General features: G+C 45.2%; 1 protein-coding gene across 12 annotated transcripts in view; it reads left to right on the top strand.

The window, feature by feature from the left end:
- The first annotated feature begins 4,317 nt into the window (after nt 1-4,317).
- LOC112227607 (cytoplasmic protein NCK1) overlaps nt 4,318-27,418 on the top strand; it is a 57,446-nt gene continuing 34,345 nt past the window's right edge. The window contains exons 1-3 of one of the 12 annotated variants that reach the window (XM_042308501.1): nt 4,318-4,522; nt 14,234-14,350; nt 14,417-14,554. The gene's annotated coding sequence lies outside the window, so the exon portion shown is untranslated. The other 11 variants (XM_042308500.1, XM_042308498.1, XM_042308497.1 and 8 more) reach the window with 11 other exon arrangements.

The raw sequence follows: 27,418 nt of genomic DNA, 5'->3' as shown, positions 1-27,418 counted from the left end.
GTGTTCGTCATGTGTTGCTGCCTTGCTATGTTGTTGTCTTAGGTCTCTCTTTATGTAGTGTTGTGTTTTTTTGTCCTATATCTATATATTTTATTTTTAATCCCAGGCCCCGCAGGAAGCATTTTGGTAGGCCGTCATTGTAAATAAGAATGTGTTCTTAACTGACTTGCCTAGTTCATTTTTATTTATTTAAGTAGCACCAACGAGTGTGGGGGAGGGTTCTTGAAATGTAATATCCAAATCGTGTTGCTGGGAGCCCGCCTCCAAGAGAGGCGTGACAGCAACGTGATATTAGATGTATGGCAACGGGAGACTATTACATTTACATATGGAATTGTTTAAAGATGGAAAATAAGGGTAACAATCAGGATAATTTCACTGTTTGATTTGGAATTGTAGGACCTCTGTAGGTATTATTATTTAATCAAAACAAATTTGATGAATGTGTCAGGCCCTGACCTTAGTTATCTCTGTTTTCTTTATTATTTTGGTCAGGTCAGGGTGTGACGAGGGTGGGTATGCTTGTTTTGTATTGCCTAGGTTTTTTTGTAAGTCTAAGGGGTTTTGTAAGTCTAGGGGTGTTTGTAAGTCTAGGTATAGGTATGTCTATGGTGGCCTGAATTGGTTCCCAATCAGAGGCAGCTGTTTAATGTTGTCTCTGATTGGGGACCATATTTAGATGGATATTTAGGTAGCCATTTCCCCTTGGGTATTTGGTGGGTTCTTGTCTGTGTAGTTGTCTGTTAGCACGCATGTGTATAGCATCACGTTTCATTCGGTTATTTTGTTAGTTTGTTTCAGTGTTCATTAATTTAATAAATGAAGAATGTACGCTTACCACGCTGAGCCTTGGTCTCCTCCTTACAACGGACGTGACAGAATGAATGAATGAGTCCTTACTGCTATTAGCCCATAGAAACACATTGATTAACAGATTCATGCATAGATGTTATTTTTTATCCTGAAAAACTCCACAGTCCTTAACAATTACAAGCATACCCATAACATGATACAGCCACCACTATGCTTGAAAATAGAGAGTGGTACTCAGTAAAGTGCTCTACTGGATTTGCCCCAAACAACACTTTGTATTCAGGACAAAAAGTGAATTGCTTTGCCACATATTTTGTAGCATTCCTTAAGTGACTTGTTGCAAACAGGAAGCATGTTTTGGAATATTTGTATTTCTTCTTGTACAAGCTTCATTGTCTTCTTTTCACTGTCAATTAGGTTAGCATTATGGAGTAACTACAATGTTGTCAATTCATCCTCAGATTTCTCCTATCACAGCCATTAAACTCTGTAAATATTTTAAAGGTTACCATGGTGAAATCCCTGAGCACTTTTTCAGAATTAGGAAGGACGCCTGTGTCGCTGTAGTGACTGGTTGTATTCATATACCATCCAAAGTTTAAATAATAACTTCAATGGATTTTTTTTTTATACCCATCTACCAATAGGTGCCCTTCTTTGCGAGGCACTGGAAAACCTCCTTGGTCTTTGTTGAATCTGTGTTTGAAATTCACTGCTCGACTGAATGACCTTACAGATAATTGTATGTGAGGGGTACAGAGATGAGGTAGTCATTAAAACAATTTGAAAACACCATTATTTTATTTTGTTCTACTGTATTATTGACTGTATGTTTTGTTTATTCCATGTGTAACTGTGTTGTTGTATGTGTCGAATTGCTACGCTTTATCTTGGCCAGATCGCAGTTGTAAATGAGAACTTGTTCTCAACTAGCCTACCTGGTTAAATAAAGGTAAAATAAAATTGCACACAGAGTGAGTCCATGCAACTTATTATGCGACTTGTTTAAGCAGAAAAGTGTACTCCTGAACATATTTAGGCATGCCATAACAAAGCGGTTGAATACCATTTTTAATAAGTTTTGTAAAAATTTCAAAAAACATAATTCCACATTGACATGATGGGATAGTGTGTGTAGGCCAGCGACCAAAAATATCTAACACAACATAATATCAAATAGTCAAGGGGTTTGAATACTTTCTGGAGGCTCTTTATGTTTTGAGGTGTAATCACCAGTACAGCTTTTTTACACTTACATCGATTTTTCATCCGGTGCCAGGTTACCTTCACCTCATTTAGCAAAACGGAGAACACAATCGTGTTGGTGAGAATCCACTTTCCATGGGGTTATATTCATTTTTGTAGGCCAAATCGTTCGTAGGATACAGATGTTTTCTTAAGACAGATTTTAGGGATGCCCTTAAAAAGAGAAACCCTTAAAAAGACACACCCTATCCCCTCAGCCCTCAAATTAAGTGGACACTTCTGATGACGTATCATGACGTCTGACGAGTATACACTTGCAGGGCAAAGGGCGAGGGAGGAAGGAATGATTTGTAAATGGACTGCACTTGGCCGGAAATTCATCACTCGTTCATCCCGCGATGATTGTGTTTTATGTGCTTTCTATGCGTTAGTCAATTATGATTGCAAGTCATCTTAAATTAATTATATCATTATTAATATACGCCTACTGTATGATAACTAGAAAATTAATTAGCTAATTAACATTAGCCTGCCTAGCTACTTCTGAAGAAGGAAAATGTTCAATTTCTACAATTTCCAAAAGTTGGAAACCAAACAAAAACAAAATTACTTTTATGAGACGTGTTTGTGTATTAGTAGTATTTACATTCGTTTTTACTTAAACTTCAATTTTGGCTCCATATTGACGTTGAGTTAAGTTTTTGTCGGACAATCATCGCGAATTTAATAATGTGGCGTTTCAGGCCCCGAAGTGAACCTAATTTTTCACTCGCAAACTCCGTTAAAAACCAGGGCTGAGGGCTTACGTCCCTTACTTGGCTAATCATTTGGACCGACGACAAATATGGACGCAGGGATTCCCATAAGGGCATAGGGTTTAGGACCGAGGTCTGTCTACTTTGATTTGAAACTCAGGCTAAGAAGAGGCAGAGACGTTGAGGGTATATATACTTTCTACAGGTTCCCCATTAATAAATGTCCCACAAGAAACACTGACCAAAATGTTGGTTTCCTATCATGTCACACTTTGCGGTGTCGCCACAGTCTCATCAATAGGCACACACTGTCACACAACCTACATAAATAGATCTTAAATAAACATGTAAATATTGATTTGGAAATGTGTTTCTAAATGCCTCATGAGGTAAAGGGAAGTGCACCAATGCGTTTCCAAATATCACAGACAAACTTCTCAATCAAATGTGTAGAATAAAAAAACATTGCAGAAATACAACAGAGATCAGTAGATTGCCATACTAGTATTGTCTGGACAAGACAGAACCATAATAGAATGCCATGGTGGTAAATGAATGCCCTCTTCTACAGCAGTAATCCACTATCAGACTTCTAGTTGGACAACCTGCCAATTACAGTGATTGATACATGAATCATGTATTCATTTATTTCAGAGAAATAATGCTGCTGATATGAAATACTAGGCTTATATATGCTGGTGATACACTTAGCCTTACCTTACCGTGGTGGGAAAAGTACCCAATTGTCGTACCTAAGTAAAAGTAAAGATCTCTTATTAGAAAATGACTCAAGTAAAAGTGAAAGTCATCCAGTAAAATACCACTTGAGTAAAAGTATGTTAATTACTTGGTTTTAAATAAACATACGCATCAAAAGTAAATGTAATTACTCAAATATACTTACGTATCAAAATAGAATTATAAATAATTTCAATTCTTATATTAAGCAAACCAGATTTATTTAATTTATGGGTAGTCAGGGGCACACTCCAACACAGACAAACTAAGCATTTGTGTTTGGCAAGTCCGCCAGATCAGAGGTAGTAGGGATGACCAGGGATGTTCTCTTAATAAGTGCATGAATTAGACCATTTTTCTGTCCCGATAAGCATTAAACATGTAATGAGTACTTTTGGGTGTCAGGGAAATGTATGGAGTAAAAAGTACTGTAATGAAACAGGCAGGGAGCAGGCCTCGAACCCTCGACCTTCTAGCCCGATGTCCAGCGCGCTAAATGCATGCAGTACATTATTATAACATTATAAGTTACAGTACATCATTTTCTTTAGGAATGTAGTGTAGTAAAACATAAATAAATAGTAAATACAGATACTTAAAATGTATTTACTTAATTGTACTTCATACCACTTTCTACATGAGAGCACATATGGAAATAGAAAATGTGTCTGATGGAAAAATAAACATTTCATATCAATGGGATTGTTGCGGCTGCACCGGTTTGATTGACACTGACATCGTCCAATAACAATACGATGTTTCCCCTGTGACAACCAATAGGAGTGGTGCATCGTGAACATCTCCAAAGAGCTGGCGTCGTGCTGGAAACCAGGAGGCTAGCTAGCTCTTTCCAAAAAGGCATATGATAAACAGCCAGCTAGCTAGCTAGGTTTTGGTCCTATCTAGTCACCATCCATCTACACCGGCGTTTCAAATCCCCTTTTTCAGTATAATATGGTGATTTCATCAAGCAAAAACGGACAGGTACGGCCTATCAGCTAAATTCACAGGTAAGAAGACCAGCGGGGTCTGTGATGTTCATTATGCGTTTTAATTAGCTTCGCCAACTAGCCTGTTTTCGGCTAACACTAGCTAGCTAGGTTGGCTACACTTCTCTGACCTAAAATCTGGAATAGGGGTGGGGGGCACGGCTTGACAATAAAGTACAGTCCTATTTTTTTTTAACGTTGTAGCTAAATGTTTGATAAATAGTATATTGACTAGTTTCACATCAACGCTTACTTCACAACTCACTGGCTAACGTTAGATGACTCAATGTTAGTGTTAGCCACCTGCTAGCCAGAGTGACAACTAACTTGGCTGGCTTTGATTGTTCTGTCTCACGGATTCAGTTTTATGCGATACCCTTCAATTAGAAGACATCTAAATTATTATTATTATTATTATTATTATTGGTCAGAAACCCGGTCATAATTGGGGCTGTTGTCTTACATTTTGTCAAGGCATTTTAAACTTGGAATGCTTATTAGTTAACTTAGTTAACCAGCCAATTTACTGCATAACTAGTTGGCTAACTAGCCAGGCTACCTTTTTTGTTGTAAGATTTCCTTAGCCATTTGCCACTCAGTAACGGTTCACGGGTTCCCCTACCAAGAGCTAGCTGACTGATCTTTAGTACCCCTAGCTGACTGATCTTTAGCACCCCTAGCTGACTGATCTTTAGCACCCCTAGCTGACTGATCTTTAGCACCCCTAGCTGACTGATCTTTAGCACCCCTAGCTGACTGATCTTTAGCACCCCTAGCTGACTGATCTTTAGCACCCCTATCAAAGAGCTAGCTGACTGATCTTTAGCACCCCTAGCTGACTGATCTTTAGCACCCCTAGCTGACTGATCTTTAGCACCCCTATCAAAGAGCTGAGCTGATCTTTAGCACCCCTATCAAAGAGCTAGCTGACTGATCTTTAGCACCCCTAGCTGACTGATCTTTAGCACCCTGATCTTTAGCACCCTAGCTGACTGATCTTTAGCACCAAAGAGCTAGCTGACTGATCTTTAGCACCCCTATCAAAGAGCTAGCTGACTGATCTTTAGCACCCCAATCAAAGAGCTAGCTGACTGATCTTTAGCACCCCTATCAAAGAGCTAGCTGACTGATCTTTAGCACCCCTATCAAAGAGCTAGCTGACTGATCTTTAGCACCCCTATCAAAGAGCTAGCTGACTGAACTTTAGCACCCCTAGCTGACTGATCTTTAAAACCCCATCAAAGAGCTAGCTGACTGATCTTTAAAACCCCATCAAAGAGCTAGCTGACTGATCTTTAACACCCCTAGCTGACTGATCTTTAGCACCCCTATCAAAGAGCTAGCTGACTGATCTTTAGCACCCCAATCAAAGAGCTAGCTGACTGATCTTTCACTCACGACTGTGGAAAACCATTGATTGTCATCTGGACCTTGCCATATTTTCCTAATGACATAGCTAGTTAATCCAACCAAGCTGGGTTAGCTTTACAGTCTGGCACATTACCTGTGTTTTAGCTGTTTAAACTCTAGCCAACCATGTTATCAAACTTATCTTTTTGACAGAACGGTTTGGATCAAAGACATTGTTTTTTTTTTTTAAATGCAGAAGTCCTCATTAAAATAGTTCCTCTTTATCAAAACAACTGACAGAATGAGATGCAGTCTGTTAATTAACATGACTGCCCATCACGGCCATACATGGGTTATGTAGCATGTTTGTCTTGTCAGAGGGAACTCCTGGACTAGAACATAATGTATTACATGCTCATAGTGAATATGCAGGGTGCCAATGGCAAGCAACTATTGTCCTTGCCACCGCAAGACAAATCGGAGCATCTGCGCATGCAATTGAACGTCACTAGCCGAAACAGCTGTCATTTGAGGGGGCTTGATTGATTTCGCCCGGGCCCCTGTATATGCGGGTTTTGTTTCGGTTGAAAGTTGCTTGCATTCGATTTGGAAGTGTGCTGCCTTTCGGGTCGTGAGTTAAGTTCCCCGTTCAAAGCCCACGGCGAAGTCGTGCTTAGTAGCATTCGGTGTTCTCTCATGCAAAAAGGAATTGCTTTTGAAAAAAAAAATGCTTTATCAGAAAATTCAAACCATTTTTATTTGATCGAAAACAGATGATGTATGTGTCTGGACGATGCACCATGCTACCTTGTTGACAACATGACCAAACGGCACACATCAGTGTTCTATTTGAGAAGGGCTTGTCTCCTCCGCTTTCGCCCGTTTCAAGTGACGGGCCAATGCTTGGCGCCCTACGGTTCAGCATAATCGAATCCGCCCATTGTCCAGTCATGCCACAGCACTGTGAACCGCGGCACATTGAAGCATATGATTGGTCTAGTTATGGAAAGGGCCAAGGAGATTTGATGCGCGTTTTAAAGAAACGCCCCTCAAGATTAGAGTGGAGCTGAATGGAGAGGGAACGTTCTCCGCTGAGTTTATACTGTAACTGTAAAGACTAGCACGGGAGCGCGGTTTTATGTACAATATTGTCTACAAAATTAGGTTGCTGTAACACTCGTTCCTATTGCAGAATGCAGCATTTTGACAGCATAACGTTAATTTAATTCACACATGTATTAGTCCCCTTGTTTGGTGGTTTGTCATTAGGCTTTGACAAAGCAAAGGGGGCAGGCGGACCTGTAAGTATGTTTTAGCAGGGAAGTTTTGGTAAGGTGGCCTGTTTTTTTTTTTTTTTTTTTTTTTTTTTTAAACTATGAAAATAATTTGGTCAAACATTGGGGATCCAGAAGTGGCAATTTTGACATTTTAGTTTTGTGGAGATGGTAGGGGGACTCACAACTCACAAATACATCATTTTTTTAATCTGTAAAGTAAATTGGTGGCAGATACCTTAAACTAATAGGCATAAATGACCTGAGTAATGATATTCATTAGATTTTTCTTTAAAGTTGGGTGATTTTGAGAAATGAATTGTTATAAACAAGAAGATTTTCCAACACCCAGCACTTGGGAAACAGATGAGGGGAGGCCAACCCTCCTGGAGAGCCTGCAGGACTTTCTTCCAGCCATGTTTTAAAGAGTTCACCCAAAATGCTACATGTTTGTGACCTTACCTTGAAAGCAATCTATGATTTGGTTCCTCACAACCATCAACCATTAATATAAACTTTTCCTGTGCAGCGCCTTGGTGTAGTGGTAACATTTCACAGCACGTGTCTCAGAGAACTTTCCACCTGAGAACCGGGATCAATCCCTGCTTCCGACCTTCCCACTGTTTCCCCCCATTTGCCTATCTCCCCATATAATGTCATTACTGTCTGAATAAGGTGTCAAACTACCTAAATAAACAAACAAAAAGTATTCGCGTACTTAAAATATAATCTGCCAACAATCTCAACAAAGTCATTATCATCTGCTCTTCATAGCTGACTAACCTGGGAAACCAGCTCTGCTCTTCATAGCTGACTAACCTGGGAAACCAGCTCTGCTCTTCATAGCTGACTAACCTGGGAAACCAGCTCTGCTCTTCATAGCTGACTAACCTGGGAAACCAGCTCTGCTCTTCATAGCTGACTAACCTGGGAAACCAGCTCTGCTCTTCATAGCTGACTAACCTGGGAAACCAGCTCTGATCTTCATAGCTTCATAGCTTCAGAGCTGGTTTCAGTAGCTATAGTTAGCTAGCTATCATCTGTTTCAGTAGCGCTGCAGTTAGCCGGCTAACACCTGTTTCAGTAGCGCTGCAGTTAGCCGGCTAACACCTGTTTCAGTAGCGCTGCAGTTAGCTAAAATAACCTAATTTTTAAGACCGTTCTTATTTGATTAATGGTGGTCGGACCCATCTATGTGAAGCTAGCCACAATAAGGATTAGCCACAATAGTGGACTTCGCAGTTAGCCTTAAAAATAAAAGTATTTTATTGACAGTGATGCTAATTAATACATAGTAGAATTATGCCTTAATTGAATAGAGCAACCCAATGTCTGCTCTACTGGCAACCCAATGTCTGCTCTACTGGCAACCCAATGTCTGCTGTCTGCTCCACTCAGCATGATCTTCTCTTGATTTCAATATTTCCCTTTCTATCTTCACTGGAAAACATATGTGAGTGTGTGGGGCAGGGGGCCTGTTGTAGCTGGTGAATATTGTACTTTCCCTCTTTCAGTCTGAAATTAAGGTTCCGTGGATGGGAAGAGGGAGACTGTATCCCAGTGTGCTGGGGCAGGAGGGGGGGGGAGCTATAGGTCGCTAGGGGGAGGGAGTTGAGGCAAGCTAGGCTATTTTATAAAGGGCCGTTTCCTTTAAGGCTAAAAGTCACCCCCAGTCCATTGAGTGAGAAATTTACTGGACTGGCAATACCTGGCCACTGGGAGCCTCTAGCCCTGTGAGGAAGTCCTTTCCCCCTCCCGCTATGTGTCGCTCTCTCCAAGGCCTCAGCCCCTTCCCCAGGCCTCAGCCCCTTCCCCCTCAGCCCCTTCCCCAGGCCTCAGCCCCCCAGGCCTCCCCCTTCCCCAGGCCTCAGCCCCTTCCCCAGGCCTCAGCCCCTTCCCCAGGCCTCAGCCCCTTCCCCCAGGCCTCAGCCCCCTTCCCCAGGCCCCAGCCCCTTCCCCAGGCCCTTGCCTGCTCCCTGAGGCCTACAGTGTGCAGCAACAGTTAGCAAGGGGACCCCTGCTCCACTTCCCAGCCCTCTTTCCACAGCCATGTGGTGGAGTGCAGGTCTTGACATTGCAGTGATGTGGCTTTATTTATTTAATGTGTGTCTCATTCACAAGCCCTGCATCCTGCCTCGTGCTGCGCTGCTCTGCCTAGAGGGCTAGGCCAGCTAGCATTACCCACATTGTACAGACTAGTTTTGAACTGAAACAGTATCAAAAACAGACCCTACAAAGTGGTGACTAGACTAATAGGTGGCAGGTCAAATCAAATCAAATTTATTTGTCACATATGGTTAGCAGATGTTAATGCGAGTGTAGCGAAATGCTTGTGCTTCTAGTTCCGACAATGCACTAATAACCAACGAGTAATCTAACTAACAATTCCAAAACTACTACCTTATACACACAAGTGTAAAGGGATAAAGAATATGTACATAAAGATATGAATGAGTGATGGTACAGAGCGGCATAGGCAAGATGCAGTAGATGGTATCGAGTACAGTATATACATATGAGATGAGTATGTAAACAAAGTGGCATAGTTAAAGTGGCTAGTGATACATGTATTACATAAGGATGCAGTCGATGATATAGAGTACAGTATATACGTATACATATGAGATGAATAATGTATGTAAACATTATATTAAGTAGCATTGTTTAAAGTGGCTAGTGATATATTTTCCATCAATTCCCATTATTAAAGTGGCTGGAGTTGAGTCAGTGTGTTGGCAGCAGCCACTCAATGTTAGTGGTGGCTGTTTAACAGTCTGATGGCCTTGAGATAGAAGCTGTTTTTCAGTCTCTCGGTCCCAGCTTTGATGCACCTGTACTGACCTCTCCTTCTGGATGATAGTGGGGTGAACAGACCGTGCCTCGGGTGGTTGTTGTCCTTGATGATCTTTATGGCCTTCCTATGACATCGGGTGCTGTAGGTGTCCTGGAGGGCAGGTAGTTTGCCCCCGGTGATGCGTTGTGCAGACCTCACTACCCTCTGGAGAGCCTTAACGGTTGTGGGCGGAGCAGTTTCCGTACCAGGCGGTGATACAGCCCGCCAGGATGCTCTCGATTGTGCATCTGTAGAAGTTTGTGAGTGCTTTTGGTGACAAGCCAAATTTCTTTAGCCTCCTGAGGTTGAAGAGGCGCTGCTGCGCCTTCTTCACGATGCTGTCTGTGTGGGTGGACCAATTCAGTTTGTCTGTGATGTGTATGCCGAGGAACTTAACTTACTACCCTCTCCACTACTGTTCCATCGATGTGGATGGGGGGGGGGTGTTCCCTCTGCTGTTTCCTGAAGTCCACAATCATCTCCTTAGTTTTGTTGACGTTGAGTGTGAGGTTATTTTCCTGACACCACACTCCGAGGTAGAGTCCTGGAGCCGACAAGGTGAAAAATGTCACTGTGCCCTTGAGCAAGGAACTTAACCCCAATAGCAAGGTGCATAAAGATGGCGGCCCCCATCGCCTCATTGGCTAAGTTTGGCATATCGCTACTTTTTTGTTTGTTTCTTCTTGTATCGGCGTTAGCGCGGTATACATGATCTCAATTTTAGCTCCAAGACGACAGCAATTTTTTAAAAGCGAAAAAGTAGATTGTGCTGATTTTATAGTTGCGCCATAGTTTCAGAACTCTGTAGATTGTGTTCAAACGATGACGTCATATCTGAATCCCGCCATCTTTATGCACCTTCGTGCTCCTGGGGGCGCTGGACAATGACGCGTGTGTCTCGGGGAGATGGGATCTACAAGAAACAGATGTGATAATATACCTAATATAAGCACCCCCAAATAATAATAATTATTAGTTTGTTAGAGAATAACCGGAATATATTTAGACCCTTAGATTTTATTTCCACGTTTCGTTACAGCCTTATTCTAAAATGGATCCCATTGTTTTTTTTCCCCCTCATCAAATCTACACACAATACCCCCAAAACATGTTTTTAGAAATGTTCGTAAATGTATCAAAAATAACAACTGAAATATCACATTTACATTAAGTATTCAGTCAGTACTTTGTTGAAGGACCTTTAGCAGCGATTACAGCCTCGAGTCTTCTTGGGTAGGACTCTACATGCTTGGCACACCTGTATTTGGAGAGTTTCTCCCATTCTTCTTCGGTGGGTTATCTCAAGCTCTGTCACGTTGGATGAGAAGCGTCACTGCACAGCTATTTTCAGGTTTCTCCAGAGATCTGGTTCAAGTCCGAGCTCTGTCTGGTCTACTCAAGGACTTTCAGAGACTTGTCCTGAAGCCACTCCTGTGTGTCTTGGCTGTGTGCTTAGGGTTGTTTTCCTCAGTCTCCCAGTCCCTTCCCCTGAAAAACATCCCCACAACATGATGCTGCCACCACCATGCTTCAGCGTAGGGATAGTGCCAGGTTTCCTCCAGAGGTGACGCTTTGCTTTCAGACCAAGGAGTTCAATCTTGGTTTTATCAGACCAGCGAATCTTGTTTCTCATGGTCGGAGTTATTTAGGTGCCTTTTGGCAAACTCAAGGCGGGCTGTCATGTAACCTTTTACTGAGCAGTGCCTTCCATCTGGCTACTGAGTGCTGCAGAGATGGTTGTCCTTCTGGAAGGTTCTCCCATCTCCACAGAGAAACTCTGGAGCTCTGTCAGTGACCATTGAGTTCTTGGTCACCTCCCTGACCAAGGCCCTTGGGCGGCTAGCTCTAAGAAGACTCTAGGTGGTTCCAAACCTCTTCCATTTAAGGATGATGGAGGCCAATGTTCTTAGGGACCTTCAATGCTGCAGACATGTTTGTGCCTCAACACAATCCTGTCTCGGAGCCACATTGGAGAATTCCTTTGACATGGCTTGGTTTTTGCTCTGACATTCACTGTCAACTGTGGGACCTTATATAGACAGGTGTGTGCCTTTCCAAATCATGTCCAATCAATTGAATTTACCACCACAGGTGGATTCCAATCAAGTTGTAGAAACATCTCAAGGATGATCAATGGAAACAGGATGTATCTGAGCTCAGTTTTGAGTCTCATAGCGAAGGGTCTGAATTCTGATGGAAATTAAACTTTAGTTTTTAGAATAGAAAGTTTTTCAAATGTATTGAAGTCCTTTTTTCTCTTTGTCATTATTTGGTAATGTGTGTAGATTGAAAATAAATAATTAGGGACCTATAAAATCTTTTTTTTTTTGTCTGATTCGGTTGTCCCCCCCACCCCAAATTCAGTTTCCTCTGATTTGTTTTTCCCTTTTTCAGGTTTTCCCTGAAAAAAAATAGAATGTCCAATTTTGTAGTTTTTCTAATTCCTCAACAATATTTAAACCACATCAGGAGACCAACTTTTTGAGGTCTGGGAAAAATGTGTAGTTACCCTTTTTAAATCCAACTGTGCACCAACCAGAGACCTCTGTTCGGATAGGGATGCTTCTGTAGCGCTCGTGTGATGGCAGATTTCGCAAAATAAAATGGCTACTGGATCGACGCAAATAATCCTGATCTCCTTCTGCCAGGTAGACAGGCTAATTTGTCGTCTTTTCAGCTCTATAAGAAGAAGGTTATCATTGGCATCATCGCCAACGGCTAAACTGTGTATACATGAGGGCGGGAAAATGCCAATTACTGATGCATGTGGTTCATGTGGTTCATGTGGTTCATGTGGTTCATGTGGTTCATGTCTTATGATTTAACTTGGGCAAATTAATTCATTTTTCTAATAAGTTTGATACATTTAGTTGATTTCCTAGGAAGTTCAACATTTTTGAATATTGTTGAATTCAGTTTTAATGTCTGGATTTCGTCATTGTTCTCCAACACAGAATTTATATATATTTTTTAATGTATTTATTTTTGTTTCAATCTATTAGTAATTCGTTAGTCTAATTTGTTTCTTCTTTAGCTCCCCATCCTGTAAACTCCTTGTACTCGTCTGTCTAAAGCTCTGGTTAGCTAATGGGCTCCAGTTTCCACAACAACCGACATTAGAGAGAACTGTTCTCTGTCTGCTAATAAGTGTCCGAAAATCCCCTCTAGTCAAATGACAACTCTGCTGTATTAGACAGTTCACATTTTAGGACTAAATTGAGCAATGGAGGAAAAAGAATCTCGCCCACCATCTTACTTCACTTCTCTAATGCGCTTGCCAGTCTCAATATTTCATAAGCTGATCTCCATTTCACTTCCTCATTTCTGGTTCATGATCTCTCTCTCTGGCTGACTGGTTTTACTATGGCTGCTCATGCATGTGGACACATGTCTGAACGCTCATTAATAACCAGGGGTTGGAACGTTCTGAACAGAGTCCCAATTTATTTATTTGAATTTTCATGCAACTTGTTCCGAGCAGCAAAATAAAGTTCTGAACTGGTTCGAACCCCCCAAAAAGTACCGATTTATAGTGTTCCTTTTTTAACCTTTTTGAAATCCACGTTTTTCACATTTAAGTCATTAAATTACTTCACCAATCAGTGTGGATAGAGCAAGCAAGCTAGTTTAAAGGCGTGATGGACAGTGTAGCCTAAAGCTCAAGATTTGTCGACTTTTTGCGGGTGGGGAGAGAGCGAGAGAGGGTTGAGGAGGAGGCTTGAAGCTCTGGGGCATCTCGTTATGAAGTACACATAATTCTATCTAGGTGGAACGGCTTCTATGGGAACTTCTAGCTAGCTATAACAAGCTCGTGTTTCCGGAGAGGCACCAGAACTAAGAACACATCATGCCCTTTTTGTAGTTAAGAAATCCAACATGAGACGTTATAACTAGGCCTATAGTATCCTTAATAACAAGCATTGAACAAGTCATCCCGTTCTTCTCAAGAGGTTTTTTAAATGAGCTTCTGAATCAAACTTGTAGCGTCAGTACAGTAGCCTCTGATCTGGAGGGGTAGGTAGCCTAAACCCACTTAAAAACACATTCAGCTTGCAGGAAGACACTGGAATACGTTTGAGTGAGGGCTTTGCATAAGCACTGTGTGGCGTTTTTGTTGTTTTACTAGAAGAAGAAGAAAAAGCCTGTAACGTTAAACATTTTATTAACCGGTTCCGCATTTTCTGTTACGGATCATTTTCGTTCAGTTTCAGTTTCTTGAAAATGTTTGTTATTTTCTGTTTCCTGAACCGGTTCCAACTCCTGTTAATAACGGAGAGGTACGAGGCCCCGTCAAGGAGAGGTACGAGGCCCCGTCAAGGAGAGGTACGAGGCCCCGTCAAGGAGAGGTACGAGGCCCCGTCAAGGAGAGGTACGAGGCCCCGTCAAGGAGAGGTACGAGGCCCCGTCAAGGAGAGGTACGAGGCCCCGTCAAGGAGGCCGAGGCCCCGTCAAGGAGAGGTACGAGGCCCCGTCAAGGAGAGGTACGAGGCCCCGTCAAGGAGAGGTACGAGGCCCCGTCAAGGAGAGGTACGAGGCCCCGTCAAGGAGCGGTACGAGGCCCCGTCAAGGAGAGGTACGAGGCCCCGTCAAGGAGAGGTACATGTAGGGAGCTGCGTCTGAAACGGCACCCTGTGGGCTCTGGTCAAAAGCAGTGCACTACCCGTAAAGCTCTGGTCAAAAGCAGGGTGTAGGGTGTGTAGGGTGCCATTTACTGTGTGTAGGGTGCCATATACTGTGTAGGGTGCCATTTCAGACAGCGCCTCTGTGTGCAGCGGAATGTTCTCAACTGTTCGTCTTGACTTATCATGCAGAAGACTGAAACAGCAGTGGTTTAACTTCCTCTTTCTGTGTGGGGAAGTTGTTGTCCACAGTGTCAATGTTTGGGTTTCATCTGTCTATCTTCCGTGGTTTTGGTGGATTTTAATGAAGTTCCTCTATGTAGTGAGAAAGATGTGGCCACTGTTCATGACAGTCTTTCTATGAAGAGATTTTATATTGCCACCGAAATAACTTGTCATATTTCATCGTGTGGTTCTCTAGAGATTGAGACAGTTTTTGATTTGCTACAAAGATAACAAGTGATACCGTTTAAAATCTGTTTTTGTTGTATCACTTAACCACACAACAATACAGATTTTAAACAGTGTGGTTAAGTGACACAACAATACAGATTTTAAACAGTGTGGTTAAGTGACACAACAATACAGATTTCAAACAGTGTGGTTGGAAGCCTAAGGGGCTTGTAGAAAAACCACACCACAAAAATAAAGGTTTATTAAAATAACTAATGGATCCTACTTATACTAAATGTAATTGATCAGTAATCACAACATTCGGTTAAAGATCTGGCTACTGACAGCTAGAAAGCAAACATTTCCATTGTTTAGTGAAGGCCGAGGTCTTCTAGGTGGTAACAGTTTGAAGGGGGAAGACGAGGCTTCATGAGGGATGTGGTTGAACATAACGAGAGTACACTTCGACTTCACTATTACGCAGTGAAAACGAACCTCAACAGCACACGGGAGGAGATAGGAGTGCTCCCAGAACAGGAAACATAGGCCTACTGTGTGTGTGCACACCTCAACCTGATTTCTGTATGAAAGGAATATTGCCAGGTGTGGTTCTGTGTGAAATTTGAATATCTGTTTCCTTCTCTCTTTCACCCCGTCTTTCAAACATTTCCCTTGTTGTATTTAACTAGCCTACATCTGGACCATCCCATTTATCACCATACTCCTTAGTATCATGGGAAGGAAACAGAACAGGAAGTGGATTTAACCGCCGTAGTGTTGGAAACAGACATCATTATGACGTTATCCATCGTCACACGTGTTTATTTCCCAAGCTACAGCACAATATTTAACACACAGCAGGTCTTTGAAGGACCAAAGAGATTCGTGTTTTCAATGTGATACTGCTATCGTCCCGGCCAAACATCTGTATGGCATCGTGTTCCAGAATGCCTCCCTCTGCTTCAGAGAGTCGTCCGTCTCAAGTGGCTTGTTTAGCCCTGTAGTGACAGCCAGACGGCTTCCTCCCGGGGGCTTGTTTAGCCCTGTAGTGACAGCCAGACGGCTTCCTCCCGGGGGCTTGTTTAGTCCTGTAGTGACAGCCAGACGGCTTCCCCCCGGGGGCTTGTTTAGTCCTGTAGTGACAGCCAGGCGGCTTCCCCCGGGGCTTGTTTAGTCCTGTAGTGACAGCCAGACAGGCGGCTTCCCCCGGGGCTTGTTTAGTCCTGTAGTGACAGCCAGACAGGCGGCTTCCCCCAGGGGCTTGTTTAGTCCTGTAGTGACAGCCAGACAGGCGGCTTCCCCCGGGGCTTGTTTAGTCCTGTAGTGACAGCCAGGCGGCTTCCCCGGGGGGCTTGTTTAGTCCTGTAGTGACAGCCAGACAGGCGGCTGGGGCTTGTTTAGTCCTGTAGTGACAGGCGGCTTCCCCCGGGGGCTTGTTTAGTCCTGTAGTGACAGCCAGACAGGCGGCTTCCCCGGGGGACTTGTTTAGTCCTGTAGTGACAGCCAGACAGGAGGCTTCCCCCCGGGGGACTTGTTTAGTCCTGTAGTGACAGCCAGACAGGCGGCTTCCCCCGGGGACTTGTTTAGTCCTGTAGTGACAGCCAGACAGGAGGCTTCCCCCGGGGACTTGTTTAGTCCTGTAGTGACAGCCAGACAGGAGGCTTCCCCCGGGGACTTGTTTAGTCCTGGTGACAGCCAGGGGACGGCTTCCCCAGGCGGGGGGACTTGTTTAGTCCTGTAGTGACAGCCAGACAGGCGGCTTCCCCCGGGGACTTGTTTAGTCCTGTAGTGACAGGCGGCTTCCCCCGGGGACTTGTTTAGTCCTGTAGTGACAGCCAGACAGGCGGCTTCCCCCCGGGGGCTTGTTTAGTCCTGTAGTGACAGCCAGACAGGAGGCTTCCCCCCCGGGGGCTTGTTTAGTCCTGTAGTGACAGCCAGACAGGCGGCTTCCCCCCGGGGGCTTGTTTAGTCCTTTACAGTCTCGACTCTAAACGACAGTTGATATCATGACCCTCCTGTGTTTTGGCAATTTCAGGACAGTAGGTCTGTCAGGTCTGTGATGGAGGAGCCCCCCACCAGGACAGTCTGTCTGTCATATATATGTCCACTCTCTGAAGTCGCCTCTTGTTCTCACGTAGACAAATAAAATATAGGGATATATACACTGCTCAAAAAAATAACGGGAACACTTAAACAACACAATGTAATTCCAAGTCAATCACACTTCTGTGAAATAAAACTGTCCACTTAGGAAGCAACACTGATTGACAATAAATTTCACATGCTGTTGTGCAAATGGAATAGACAACAGGTGGAAATTATAGGCAATTAGCAAGACACCCCCAATAAAGGAGTGGTTCTGCAGGTGGTGACCACAGACCACTTCTCAGTTCCTATGCTTCCTGGCTGATGTTTTGGTCACTTTTGAATGCTGGCGGTGCTTTCACTCTAGTGGTAGCATGAGACGGAGTCTGCAACCCACACAAGTGGCTCAGGTAGTGCAGCTCATCCAGGATGGAACATCAATGCGAGCTCTGGCAAGAAGGTTTGCTGTGCCTGTCAGCGTAGTGTCCAGAGCATGGAGGCATTACCGGGAGACAGGCCAGTACATCAGGAGACGTGGAGGAGGCCGTAGGAGGGCAACAACCCAGCAGCTGGACCGCTACCTCCGCCTTTGTGCAAGGAGGAGCTGGAGGAGCACTGCCAGAGCCCTGCAAAATGACCTCCAGCAGGCCACAAATGTGTCTGATCAAACAGTCAGAAACAGACTCCATGAGGGTGGTATGAGGGCCCGACGTCCACAGGTGGGGGTTGTGCCTACAGCCCAACACCGTGCAGGACGTTTTGCATTTGCCAGAGAACACCAAGATTGGCAAATTCGCCACTGGCACATGAGCACATGTGACAGACGTGACAGTCTGGAGACGCCGTGGAGAACGTTCTGTTGCCTGCAACATCCTCCAGCATGACCGGTTTGGCGGTGGGTCAGTCATGGTGTGGGGTGGCATTTCTTTGGGGGGGCTGCACAGCCCTCCATGTGCTTGCCAGAGGTAGCCTGACTGCCATTAGGTACCGAGATGAGATCCTCAGACCCCTTGTGAGACCACATGCTGGTGCGGCTGGCCCTGGGTTCCTCCTAATGCTAGACCTCATGTGGCTGGAGTGTGTCAGCAGTTCCTGCAAGAGGAAGGCATTGATGCTATGGACTGGCCCGCCCGATCCCCAGTCCTGAATCCAATTGAGCACATCTGGGACATGTCTCGCTCCATCCACCAACGCCACGTTGCACCACAGACTGTCCAGGAGTTGGCAGATGCTTTAGTCCAGGTCTGGGAGGAGATCCCTCAGGAGACCATCCGCCACCTCATCAGGAGCATGCCCAGGCGTTGTAGGGAGGTCATACAGGCATGTGGAGGCCTCACACACTACTGAGCCTCATTTTGACTTGTTTTAAGGACATTACATCAAAGTTGGATCAGCCTGTAGTGTGGTTTTCCACTTTAATTTTGAGTGTGACTCCAAATCCAGACCTCCATGGGTTGATACATTTGATTTCCATTGATAATTGTTGTGTGATTTTGTTGTCCGCACATTCTACTATGTAAAGAAAAAATGATTTAATAAGAAAATGCCATTCATTCAGATCTAGGATGTGTTATTTTAGTGTTCCCTTTATTTTTTTGAGCAGTATGTATGTATGTATGTATGTATGTATGTATGTCTACGTGAGAAGAATGTGATAGTGGGTAAGAGGCGACTTCAGAGACGTATTGTGGTAGATCTCGGTCTATACAGTGTATTCAGCCCCATTGACTTCCACATTTTGTTACGCTAAAGCCTTATTCGAAGATGGATAAAAAATAAATCAAAATTCCTCAGCAATCTACACACTATCCCATAATGCCAAAGATAACCGGTTTTAGATTGTGTGTAAGAGCAAAAACCATGACGTCGAAAGGAATTGTCCGTAGAACTCCGAGACAAGATTGTGTCAAGGCACAGATCTGGGGAATGGTACCAAAACATTTATGCAGCATTGAAGGTCCCCAAGAACACAGTGGCCTCCATGTTTAAATGGATGAAGTTTGGAACCACCAAGACTCTTCCTAGAGCTGGCCGCCCGGCCAAACTGAGCAATCGGGGCAGAAGGGCCCAGTGGTAACTCTGACAGAGCTCCAGAGTTCCTCTGTGGAGATGGGAGAACCTTCCAGAAGGACAACCATCCCTACAGCACTCCACCAAGCAGGCATTTATGGTAGAGTGGCCAGATCAAAGCCACTGTTCAGTGAAAGGCACATGACCGCCTGCTTGGAGTTTGCTAAAAGGCACCTAAAGACTCGCAGACCATGAGAAACGAGATTCTCTGGTCTGATGAAACCAAGATTAAACTCTTTGGCCTGAATGCCAAGTGTCAGTGCTGGATGAAACCTGGCACCATCCCTACGGTGAAGCATGGTGGTGGCAGCATCATGCTGTGGGGATGTTTTTCAGCTGCAGGGACTGGGAGACTAGTCAGGATCGAGGGAAAGATCCTTGATGAAAACCTACTCCAGAGCGCTCAGGACCTCAGACTGGGGCGGAGGTTCACCTTCCATCAGGACAACAACCCTAAGCACACAGCCAAGACAATGCAGGAGTGGCTACGGGACAAGTCTCTGAATGTCCTTGAATGGCCCAGCCAGAGCCTGGACTTGAACCTGATCAAACATCTCTGGAGAGACCTGAAAATAGCTGTGCAGTAATGCTCCCAATCCAACCTGACAGAGCTTGAGAGGATCAACAGAGAAGATGGAGAGAGAACACAGGTGTGCCAAGCTTGTAGCATCATACCCAAGAAGACTTGAGTCTGTAAACGCTGTCAAAGGTGCTTCAACAAAGTACTGAGTAAAGGGTCTGAATACTTATGGAAATGTGATAATTCAGTTTTATTAAACCTGTTTTTGCCTGGTCATAATGGGGGTATTTTGTGTATATTGAAAAGAGAACATTTTAGAATAAGGATGTAATGTAACCAAATGTGGAAAAAGTCAACTGGTCTGAATTCTTTCTGATCGCACCGTATGCAGCCTTTGTCTTCTGAGGTGGAACCTAATTGTGCATTTCCTCTCTAAGACAGGAAATTACGTCAAAATAGTGGGGACAACTTTGTGTGTGTGGGGGGTCCTTTTTAAACATTTATGGGTTTCATGCATAACCGTGGATTACGTGGTTATACAATAATTGTGAAAGCCTAACAGTGAGAGTCAGTGGACCTCTGTCTATTCTGTTGGTCTAATACAGATGTTGCGTCTATTTCTGGCATTCCCAACTCTGCAAATGGTTATCCTAGGTAACCAACTGATTTCACACAGTGTTGTTAGCCCTGTTCTCTCTGTTTTCTCTCTCTGTTTTCTCTCTCTGTTTTCTCTACTCTCTCATTAATGATATGCATGTCTCTGAACTCTGACCTCTTGATCTCATGGTTCTCTAGTTCTCTGTCAGAGGGGTGTTGCGTCACTCTTCCATCCCCATTCTCTACGGTGTCCCCACTTCCTGTCTCACAGCAGACCCGGTCGCCAAGTCTCCCACGACTACTTGCTGCTTCAATGCCGTTTTTGTTTTGAGAGGATTTGGGGCAGCTGTCAGGAGATGCAGAAATACAGGCTTTGGTGTCAACTACAGTTTTTGGGTCAGATATGTTCTCTTGGGTTAGGTGTAATCTGTAAAATCACACCCAATTGTAACTATTCCTAGTCTTCTCTAAACTGGTCTGTCCATTCTGGGTTCAGACTGTGTGTGTGTGTGTGTGTAGCCTATACTAGTGTGTGCTGTAAGGTGGTGTAGTATTGGTGCCGGCGGGGGGCCTTGCTCAGAGCTCACAGAGCATCACATTCCAAAAGCCTGATTTATAGCAACCTGTCTGAGGGGTGAGGTTACTCCGCTATCTCTGTCTGTCGCTCTCTGTCTGTCTCAGGTAACGCTATTGCTGTTTCACTGCTTCCGAGCACTGACCCAGATTATCTACTGGGAAGATGATGGAGGAGAGACCTGTATCTACTGGGAAGATGATGGAGGAGAGACCTGTATCTACTGGGAAGATGATGGAGGAGAGACCTGTATCTACTGGGAAGATGATGGAGGAGAGACCTGTATCTACTGGGAAGATGATGGAGTAGAGACCTGTATCTCCTGGGAAGATGGAGGAGGAGAGACCTGTATCTACTGGGAAGATGGAGGAGTAGAGACCTGTATCTACTGGGAAGATGGAGGAGTAGAGACCTGTATCTCCTGGGAAGGCGGAGGAGTAGAGACCTGTATCTCCTGGGAAGGCGGAGGAGTAGAGACCTGTATCTCCTGGGAAGTTGGAGGCTGTACACTTTGATACGTATACCATGTGCAACATTGTTGCGGTGGAAGGGGTTGCAATGCTGTGAGAACTGCTGTAGTTTTGGTGTGCGTTCAATGTGCACTTTTCCTGCTTCCTCTATCTAACCGGCAGATTGATGCCTCCTTACTAGATAGAAGCATTAGGTTAACACCGTTATGCTGTTAGTTAGGCTGGTAATCTGACTCGGGAGAATTATACTGAACAAATGATATCAACACAACAATTTCAATGATTTTTCTGAGTTACAGTTCAAATAATGAAATCAGTCAATTGAAATAAATAAATTAAGCCCTAATCTATGGATTTCGCAGGACTGTGAAGGGCCACAGCCATGGGTGGCCCTGGGAGGATATAGACCCACTCACTGGGGAGCCAGGCCCACTCACTGGGGAGCCAGGCCCACTCACTGGGGAGCCAGGCCCACTCACTGGGGAGCCAGGCCCACTCACTGGGGAGCCAGGCCCACTCACTGGGGAGCCAGGCCCAGCATATCAGAATAGGTTTTTAAGGCTTTATTACAGACAGAAATACTCCTCAGTTTCAGGGCTCCCGAGTGACGCAGTCTCTCAGTTTAAGAGGCGTCAATACAGACAGACCCTGGTTCGATTCCAGGCTGTATCACAACCGGCCGTGATACATAAGTCACTAAAAAACAACTGAACACTGAACAAAAATATAAACGCAACATGTAAAGTGTTGGTCCCTTGTTTCATGAGCTGAAATAAAAAATCCCAGAAATGAAAAGCTGATTTTTTTTGTTGTTGTTGTTTACATCTGTTGGTCAACATTTCTCCTTTGGTAAGCTCGGTCTGCTGATCGAAAACCAGAGTGGGGGTTTGTATTCGGAAGGGCTGAAGAGGGCTGTCCCAGGATGCCTGACCCTAACTGGGCTCAGGGGTGGTCCAGGATGTCTGACCCTAACTGGGCTCAAAACAGGACTGACCAACTGGGCTCAAAATGTCTGACCCAACTGGGCTAAAGGATGTTGACCCTTGGGCTCAGGGCGGTCCAGGATGCTGACCCTAAAAATCCCAGGATGTGACCCTAACTGGGCTCAGGGGCGGTGGATTTTTTGGGCTCAGGGGCGGTCCAGGATGTCTGACCCTAACTGGGCTCAGGGGCATCTGTCTGACCCTAACTGGGCTCTCCAGGATGTTGACCCTAACTGGGCTCAGGGCGGTCCAGGATGTCTGACCCTAACTGGGCTCAGGGGCGGTCCAGGATGTTGACCCTAACTGGGCTCAGGGGCGGTCCAGGAGGCCTGAAGGGCTCAGGGCGGTCCAGGATGTCTGACCCTAACTGGGCTCAGGGGTGGTCCAGGATGTCTGACCATAACTGGGCTCAGGGGCGGTCCTCTGATTTAGTTCAAATCAAAAGGGAATTGTATTTTTCTTCATTAAACAGTCCAAAATCATATTACACCATTATACCAACAGTATCATACTCACTCATTCATCTCATACAACAATTAGATGTAAACCTCATATCTGAGGCTATTATACAAACAGTATCATACTCACTCATTCATCTTATACTACAATTAGAGGTAAACCTCATATCTGAGGCTATTGTATAAACAGTATCATACTCGCTCATTCATCTCATACAACAATTAGATGTAAAACCTCATATCTGAGGCTATTATATAAACAGCGTTATGGTAATGTGGCCACATCGTCTCCCATGAGCTTCCCCAAGTTGTGACAAACGGACCAGTTTGTAGCTGGATTCTTCACCGATCTTTTATACTTTTCTCCGGAACATTAAATTTGTTCGTACCTCAAGTTCTGTGAGGTGGAAGGATTTCCTTTGTCCTCCATGAAAATCTACTCTCTATGTGTCCATGAGGAGGTTCTCAGGAGTTTACCAAGTCTCTTTGACCACAGCGGAAGGCAGAGAGAGGGGGATGGGCTTTCTGTACCCAAAGAGGCCAACGTCATGACAGTGTGCTTTGGGGACCTTTAACAGAATGTGACTGGCAGAATGGGTGTTGTATGTGGAGGATGAGGGCTGCAGTAGATATCTCAGATAGGGGGGAGTGAGGCCTAAGAGGTTTTTATAAATAAGCATCAACCAGTGGGTCTTGCGACGGGTATACAGAGATGACCAGTTTACAGAGGAGTATAGAAGGCAGTGATGTGTCCTATAAGGAGCATTGGTGGCAAATCTGATGTCCGAACGGTAAAGAGCATCTAGCCACTCGAGAGCACCCTTACCTTCTGATCTATAAATTATGTCTCCGTAATCTAGCATGTGTAGGATGGTCATCTGAATCAGGGTCAGTTTGGTGGCTGGTATACGGCCACTGGGTTAGCATGGGTAGGATGGTCATCTGATTCAGGGTCAGTTTGGTAGATGGTATGCGGCCGCTGGGTTAAACGTTCTCTCTTGTATTGATGATCAGATATCTTGGTTGGTTCTGTTCACATTTTACAGTTGATAGACAACTTTAGCACTGTTACAAACTTTGACAAATTTACCGCACCCATATTCACTGGGTACATAACCTATTAGGGCGTCCACCCACGGTGCTCAGTGACAGAAATCACATTTTAGATAATGGTAAATCATATTAAAAAAACATGCAAGTCGAGAATGCAACGATGTGTGGTCTTTTTTTAACCTAATTCACTTTGATCATGCTTCAAGAGCTGTCCACATGTTTCCTCAGGTGATGACTAATGAACAGCAAAATCACTATCTAGTACCCTCCATCAAGATCACTATCTGGTTACTAGTCCAACACTCTAACCACTAGGCTACCTGCTGGTTACTGGCCCAACGCTCTAACGACTAGGCTACCTGCTGGTTACTAGTACAATGCTCTAACCACTAGACTACCTTCTGGTTACTAGTCCAACACTCTAGCCACTAGGCTACCTGCCGCCTCTACACTCTAACCACTAGGCTACCTGCCGCCTCTACACTCTAACCACTAGGTTACCTGCCGCCTCTACACTCTAACCACTAGGCTACCTGCCGCCTCTACACTCTAACCACTAGACTACCTGCCTCCTCTACACTCTAACCACTAGACTACCTGCCTCCTCTACACTCTAACCACTAGACTACCTGCCTCCTCTACACTCTAACCACTAGGCTACCTGCCACCTCTACACTCTAACCACTAGGCTACCTGCCACCTCTACACTCTAACCACTAGGCTACCTGCCTCCTCTACACTCTAACCACTAGTCTACCGACCACCTCTAACCACTAGGCTACCTGCCACCTCTACACTCTAACCACTAGACTACCTGCCTCCTCTACACTCTAACCACTAGTCTACCTGCCTCCTCTACACTCTAACCACTAGTCTACCTGCCGCCTCTACACTCTAACCACTAGTCTACCTGCCGCCTCTACACTCTAACCACTAGACTACCTGCCTCCTCTACACTCTAACCACTAGACTACCTGCCTCCTCTACACTCTAACCACTAGACTACCTGCCTCCTCTACACTCTAACCACTAGACTACCTGCCTCCTCTACACTCTAACCACTAGACTACCTGCCTCCTCTACACTCTAACCACTAGACTACCTGCCTCCCCTACACTCTAACCACTAGACTACCTGCCTCCCCTACACTCTAACCACTAGACTACCTGCCTCCTCTACACTCTAACCACTAGGTTACCTGCCTCCTCTACACTCTAACCACTAGACTACCTGCCGCCTCTACACTCTAACCACTAGACTACCTGCCTCCTCTACACTCTAACCACTAGGCTACCTGCCGCCTCTACACTCTAACCACTAGGCTACCTGCCGCCTCTACACTCTAACCACTAAGCTACCTGCCTCCTCTACACTCTAACCACTAGACTACCTGCCACCTCTAACCACTAAGCTACCTGCCTCCTCTACACTCTAACCACTAGTCTACCTGCCACCTCTAACCACTAGTCTACCTGCCTCCTCTACACTCTAACCACTAGACTACCTGCCTCCTCTACACTCTAACCACTAGTCTACCTGCCGCCTCTACACTCTAACCACTAGTCTACCTGCCGCCTCTACACTCTAACCACTAGAATACCTGCCTCTTTCAAATACACTCTAACCACTAAAAGACTACCTGCCGCCTCTGACTCTAACCACTAGTCTACCTGCCGCCTCTCACACTCTAACCACTAGACTACCTGCCTCCTCTACACTCTAACCACTAGTCTACCTGCCGCCTCTACACTCTAACCACTAGTCTACCTGCCGCCTCTACACTCTAACCACTAAGCTACTTGCCGCCGCAGTGTCATGTACATGTTTAAATACAAAATAAAATTGACAATACAACTTTCAAATAAACATTTACAACAACAAAAAGACTAGCCTGCTGGCCTTTCTGAGTCGATAGGAGCATTAGCCCGAGCTATTTAGGAGGAATATCACACCTGGCACAAATTATTGTCTAGTTCTGTTTTTCCTGCTGAGGGGTGCCCGATACCCGCGCCCAGAGGGATTATTTCAAAGTCTGGGTACAGGGGGTGGCTTGGGTCGAAAATGAATTTGTGAGCCGCGGAGGGCCCTGACCTTAAAGATCTCATCCAGGCCTGTCTGTTTGATGGTGGTGGAGTGGGGACAAAACACATCCCTGAGGAGAGACGGTGTTGGTGGTGGAGTGGGGACAAAACACATCCCTGAGGAGAGACTGTGGTGGAGTGGGGACAAAACACATCCCTGTGTTGGTGGTGGAGTGGGGACAAAACACATCCCTGAGGAGAGACTGTGTTGGAGTGGGGACAAAACACATCCCTGAGGAGAGACTGTGGTGGAGTGGGGACAAAACACATCCCTGAGGAGAGACTGTGTTGGAGTGGGGACAAAACACATCCCTGTGTTGGTGGTGGAGTGGGGACAAAACACATCCCTGAGGAGAGACTGTGTTGGAGTGGGGACAAAACACATCCCTGTGTTGGTGGTGGAGTGGAGACAAAACACATCCCTGAGGAGAGACTGTGTTGGAGTGAGGACAAAACACATCCCTGAGGAGAGACTGTGTTGGAGTGGGGACAAAACACATCCCTGTGTTGCCTGTGGTGGAGTGGGGACAAAACACATCCCTGTGTTGGTGGTGGAGTGGGGACAAACACATCCCTGAGGAGAGCCTGTGGTGGAGTGGGGACAAAACACATCCCTGAGGAGAGACTGTGGTGGAGTGGGGACAAAACACATCCCTGAGGAGAGCCTGTGGTGGAGTGGGGACAAAACACATCCCTGTGTTGGTGGTGGAGTGGGGACAAACACATCCCTGAGGAGAGACTGTGTTGGTGGTGGAGTGGGGACACAACACATCCCTGAGGAGAGACTGTGTTGGTGGTGGAGTGGGGACACAACACATCCCTGAGGAGAGACTGTGTTGGTGGTGGAGTGGGGACACAACACATCCCTGAGGAGAGACTGTGTTGGTGGTGGAGTGGGGACACAACACATCCCTGAGGAGAGACTGTTGGTGGTGGAGTGGGGACACAACACATCCCTGAGGAGAGACTGTGTTGGTGGTGGAGTGGGGACAAAACACATCCCTGTGTTGGTGGTGGAGTGGGGACACAACACATCCCTGAGGAGAGACTGTGTTGGTGGTGGAGTGGGGACAAAACACATCCCTGTGTTGGTGGTGGAGTGGGGACAAAACACATCCCTGAGGAGAGCCTGTGTTGGTATTGCATATGTTCGACACGTAGGGACCCACTTTGACCGTTGGCTCAGGAAGTCCAACAGCCACAAAACCAGCCCCCCATCTAAGGAGAAGTCCTGAATGAGTCTCTGTGCCAGAATGTAAGGCTGGATTGTGTTGAAGGCAGAAGAAAAGTCAACAAACAGAACCCTGACATGGGATTTGGCCTCTAGATGTCTGTAGACCATGTTAATACCCCCTCTAGATGTCTGTAGACCATGTTAATACCCCCTCTAGATGTCTATAGACCATGTTAATACCCCCTCTAGATGTCTATAGACCATGTTAATACCCCCTCTAGATGTCTATAGACCATGTTAATACCCCATCTAGATGTCTATAGACCATGTTAATACCCCCTCTAGATGTCTATAGACCATGTTAATACCCCCTCTAGATGTCT

Source organism: Oncorhynchus tshawytscha, linkage group LG29, assembly GCF_018296145.1.
Source record: "Oncorhynchus tshawytscha isolate Ot180627B linkage group LG29, Otsh_v2.0, whole genome shotgun sequence".
In the NCBI taxonomy this organism is placed as follows: domain Eukaryota; kingdom Metazoa; phylum Chordata; class Actinopteri; order Salmoniformes; family Salmonidae; genus Oncorhynchus; species Oncorhynchus tshawytscha.
Note: the sequence above shows the minus strand (reverse complement) of the source record. Positions and strands in the feature narration are given on the sequence as shown.